We start from the raw sequence: 6000 nt of genomic DNA on the forward strand, positions 1-6000 counted from the left end.
AGTAGTGTGTGCAAAGAGATGATCAAGGGAGAGCTGTGGTATGAGCCAAAGGGCAAGAAGGAGAATATGGATAAAAACACATTGTATACTGATTGTATAAGAAAGAAAGTGGTCCCTTGAACCATGAACAGGTCTCAGAGGTTTTGATAGAGACACAATCATAGTGTCTTGGCATGGCAAAGAAATCAAAGAGGCGCATGGGATATGAGGTAGAAGGAAAAATAAGAATACTGCAACTAAGTATATATTTCACATATACACGAATTTTTAAGGATGCTCTAGGTAAGAAGCCAATCAATTATTATGCAGGCTCATGGGGTTCACTATATGTGAATCCTTTGTATCATGTGCATTCAAGGCCTAATTTAAAAGTCCCTTATCTGTGAATTTTTCATGAATAAAACACACCTTTTTTCTATTCAATTTGTGAAAACTCCTTTTAAGGGTACCCTTCTATATGTAAAAAATGTGTAAAAAAGTGCTTTGTCCATTGAACCCATGTGCTATGCTTACATATTTGTGAGTGACCCCCTTGAGTATGCAGGCCAGGTGTAGTACTGAGTCATTGCCTCCTCTATCAAATGAGAGTCAATGTATATGTCACCCAAGGGGCAAGGCTCAGCAAGAGAACAACGAGTCAATGTAGATGGCACCTAAGTGACAAGCAATAAGACAATGGGAAGTCAATGTAGATGGCACCCAAGCCACAAGAGATAGTATTGGTCATCAGTTTTTTACAAAGGCTCTTTGAGAGCAATAGTTTTGTAAACATATGATATATCATTTTATATAAAGACTCCTTGAGAGCAACATTTCTTGTAAACATATGATAGCTATTGCTACTCTTTGGAATACAAAAGGGTCTTCCATCTCTCGTATCTATTAAAAAGTTAAATAAATTTATGCATATTAAGAGTGGCAATGTTCTTTACATTGAATATTTAAGTCTCCTTTCATGGATTTATATTATCATATTAAGGAAAAAAGTTTAAAAATAAATAAATTAAATAGCTTAGAAAAAATTAAAATTTCTAAAATAAGATTCTTTCAAAAAACATTCTAGCATTACTAGTACAAAATTATAAATTGAAAAAATAAGATTTTTATGTGCATATGATAGTGCCACAAAGTGAACTTTTGATTTGGGAAGGATATTTTCACAAAGTAAACTTTACATTTGGGAGGATTTTTGGGCTTCATCCAAAAATAGCAAAAAAGTCCAAAATTAACGAAATAGGTGTTTTGTATCAATAGAATAACAATGGAAATTCAATCAATAAGATCCCTCCCCTCCACAAATAAATGAGGGTTTTAACAAAAATAGTTTCTATATATTAATATAGAAAAAAGAAAGATCAGTCTCATAAGAGACAATTACAACTAAGATTTGTATCCATCGATCATATAACTTATCACCTGCATGCTCTATAGACAAAACAAAAAAAAACAACCGATTGTATTATTGGGCTAGTCAGGCCCAAAAAAAGACCTTGTACGAAAATTGGCTACTCAAAAAGGGCCACCCACCCACAGTTGCATGCTGTTTTATCATTAAGATCAAATCTCAAAGAAAGCTCCACTTCTTGAAAACAACACCCATGACTATACGTGGAATAAAAAATCATCTTATTTCTCCTTCTCCATATGTAATTAATTACTATTACCTTGATGACCTAGCACACCTTTTGTAGTAGCTCTTCGTTCATCCCGCCCTTCTCCCCCAAAAGTGCTACCATTTAAAGAGCATTTGATGATCTCTTTGCCACTAGTGTTTACAAATCCTCTGAAGTCTCCTCTTTCCAAATAGGCCAAATCACTTGGCCACTCATTTATAGTGTTTCTTAAGAGAATCTATAGTATCATTCTTTGAGAACCTGGCAAGTCGTAACACTAGCAATCAAATCCTCTCCTAAAGTTAACCAATACTTTGGCACATATTCTCTTTAATTGATAAGAAGCAATTACCATTGGCTTAAATAAGCCTATATAAGCCCACTCTAAAAGCCAAAGTGACCTACTAATTGAACCATCCCCTTGTAACTAGCTTGAGCCCAACCAAGTGACATCCTTAGACTTCCACATGACAATCATCTTATTGAGTAGTTTAGACCAAGGAATTTTGAATTCATAATTAGAGAGAATTATGCCTTGCCAAGAAGCCTTGACCCCCCTAGGACCATTCAGCTCAATCAAATACCTAGCAATTATTGCCCATGGTTGACTGCAATGAAGTTTAAGGAACTAATTAGCAATCATTTTCTTGCACTTCTAGACATACTCTCTAACCCAAGTCCACCCTCCTTCTTACAAGCCACCATATAATTGCAATCGATGGCATTCCATTGCTCCCTCCATACAAAATTACTAATATACCTATCCAATTTATTAAATGCATTATTAGAGAAAGGAAAGGAAAAAATCACATATATTGAGATAGACATCAATACTTGTTTAGCAACAAGTACCTTGCCTACAAAAGACAGTTTGGAATTCTCCCATGTAGCAAACTTACCGTGCATGTTGCACATGCACCATTCAAATGTATCTTTCGAATAACATCAAATACAATAGGGCATCCTAAATATATGATAATTTCATAAACTCTAATCCCTTCGAAAGAAAACCTTGTATACCATTTAGGTAAGGCATCGCACCCCAACCAAACTATAGTGGTTTTGTCTTGATTGATTTTGGAATCAGAGACCACAAAGAACTCCTCAAAGATGGACAAGAAATTGCTTACATTCTGAATCTCCCTTCCAAACAAAAGACTCAAGTTATCATCTGCAAAAAATTGTGTACTAAAATTAGAACCATTTAGTAGTGACAATCCTTTAATGCATCCTTGATTAAGACAATAATCAAGCTAACAAAGTAGAGGTTTAGCACTATGGAAAATAGCAAAGGAGCCAGATGGCATCCTTCCCTAATAGATATCTTGAGTGCAAAAAAACCTTTCAAATAACCATAAAGTGAAAACCTGGCAAAAACATTTGAAAATAGTTATGCTATTATTGCACAAGATCCTTGACCAATAAACCCCAATCTCTCCATAGTGACAATGATAAAACTCCAACTAATACTGTCATAGGATTTTTCAAGATCTAAATTCAACAAAATAAACCTCTCATTATTCATCACATCATAATCAATAGCAATGGCAACATTCATCACAATGTCTTATATATTTCTACCAAATATGAAGCCATACTGCCTACCATGAAGGATTCTACTCAGAATGAACTTAATCCCATTGGACATAGCTTTTTCCATAACTTTATAAGCACAACTTAACGTAGTAAGGGTCCCATAGGCAGATAACCCTTGTGAAAGCAGTGATTAATGAGAGTTTGCCACACACCTTCTAGTAATGCTAATAAAACTCAATGGGAATCCGATCTGACCTAGAAGATTCTCCCTTGGCCATATAGTAGACTATGTATTTAATCTCATTCCATGAGAAATGTCTTTGCAAGGGAGCAACTTCATACGGTAAAACCTTAGGCTGCAATTGGCTCATAAAATCTTTAACAAGTCTACATTTTTTATCCAACACCAATCTAGGGATTGAACCCGTTATCTTTACACATGGTTGACAAATACCTCTAGAATCTTTTCTTCACAAATCAATGAGGTTAAATGTCTCCCTAGAGAACCTTTTATGGAAATTCAATTAATTAGATCCCTTCCCTCCTTCATGAATCAATGAGGTTAATATAATTTATGATGACTAGATTGAATTAACCCAAGTGCATGCAAAAAATTAAGGTTGCCCTATCACTTTCCCTAAAATGTAGCAGGCCTAATTAAAATCTAGGACCTTCTAGTTCCTTTTAAAGCTTGCCTTCCTGCGCTCCTTGCTTGCCCTTTTGGGGAGACAAACACTATGTTTTTTGGATTAGTATGAGGAATTCAAGCATAGGAACATGCAAAAAAAAAGTCTAATCAAGCCTACTACAAACTAAATTGTTTTAAACCACCTGTTGGTTGAGGACAATCACATAAAATCCAAGCCAGCGTGGTTTGAAAATGGACTAAATAATTTAACTCAAATAATGAAACATAACAATTTCAACCAACCGCTCGGCTGGCCATCAATCATTTCTGTTTTTTATGAAATATATTTTTGTTTCGACCATGTTGGTTTAGCACAATCACATAACTTGTGTTTGACCTGATCCAACTCAATGATTTTCCAACCCACCGGGCTGGTTTAGGATATGCACATTAAGTACAAGCCAGCCTCGTTTTGAAATTGTCTAGGACATGATCCGAAGTAGCTTGAAAATTAAACTTAAATAATTACTAGGAAACATAACATTTTCAACCAACCATTAGTCAAGTCATCAATTATTTCTCTTTATGAAATATGTTTTTTTTTCAACCACACTTTTAGGAAAATCACATAACTCCTATTTGACTTGAGCTAGCTCAGTGATATAATTGCATGATGTTCTAGCCACTGGTCTAGTTTAGGATACTCACATTAAGTCCAAGCCTAAATTAACTAGTACATGACCCAACCAGACCAAAAATTAAAAATAACTAATATTTAACTACTAGAAAACATAACAATTTGAACCACCAAGTTGCTCATCAATTAGACAATAACATTGTTGTTTCTTTTGGTTGCAAAACATGTTGCTGTTCAACCACACTGGTTTGGGACAATCACATAACTGGTGTTTGACCTAAACCAACACGATGACATATTGCATGATGTTCCAACCATACAATCACATTAAGTCCAAGCCATCCCATTTAGAAATTAAACAATTAAACTATTCCAAAACTCATTCACAGAAAACCATCGGGTTGGTGAAATACCTTGCTGTTCAACCACAATGGATTAGGACAATCACATAATTGGTGTTTGACCTAAACCAGCACGGTGATATATTGCATGATGTTCCAACCACCGGGCTGCAATCACATTAAGTCCTAGCTAGCCCAGTTTAGAAATAAAATTAAATAATTAAACTATTTCAAAACTAATTCATGAACAACCATTAAGCTGGTTTAGGCAACCAGTGACTTGTGTTGCATGTGTATGATGCGCTCATCCCATGTTATCAATCGATCAATAACTTTTGCACTTAGGCTATCTCTTCCTTTCTTGGGTTTTGTTGAAGCCCACAAACTTCTTGGATCAAGATATCCTGCATTGCTTCCTCTACATCCAACAGTTGGAGCCATGTTGGTCCTTCTAATTGATAACATCTTTGACATTGTGTGCCCCAACCATTTATCCTTTGTTTCAAAGGCTACCAAAATACCTAATGTTGCCCTCTTTGTAGCTAGTTGATCTAAGTTGTACATGCTAAATATTATGAAGAATCAAGACTGGTATTCATATGATATGGGTTGATGTTGCTACCTTGAATGCTTCCACCAAATGGGAGATCATAGCTCATGATCTTCTCTTTGATGGCAATGATCAAATGCATGCATCTGCAACCATTTCTTGTTGCAGCTCTGTAAGGAGTCTTCTTTCTTCTCGTTATTTCTCCCTCTGCAAACATTGCAAAAGTGCCTTCCATTGTCATTTCAATACCATGCCATTTCTTTCCTTGCTCCGCAATCTGTTCTTTGTGCCTTAACCAAGTTTTTCAGCTTTCCTATCTTGTAGCCTCTATCTAGTTCTCTTATAAGCCATGATGAGCTGCACCCATTGATGCCATGGAGATGATCAGTGAACCGAGAGTGAATCAAAACTAGAACAGAGACCAAATAGCTTGTGAGCTCGGGGGAGTCACTCATCATATGTAACACTATCACATGAGTTCAACAGATGGGTCTTTATTAATTACATTACTTACAGATTTATATATACATAAGGAAGTAAAATAAGGCCTAAATGTTAAAATACAGAAGGATAGTGTAAATTACAAAAGTTTTAGAAGCTATAAAGACGTTGCAAGCATGCGACATATTGGACATTTGCAAACTCTTTAGGAAGAGTGGTTCATGTCCTGTGACATAAAATGAGCCCAAAACTTT

This window comes from Dipteris shenzhenensis, chromosome 31, assembly GCF_047967505.1.
Source record: "Dipteris shenzhenensis isolate YYH24624 ecotype China chromosome 31, Dip_SZ_1.0, whole genome shotgun sequence".
Taxonomy (NCBI): domain Eukaryota; kingdom Viridiplantae; phylum Streptophyta; class Polypodiopsida; order Gleicheniales; family Dipteridaceae; genus Dipteris; species Dipteris shenzhenensis.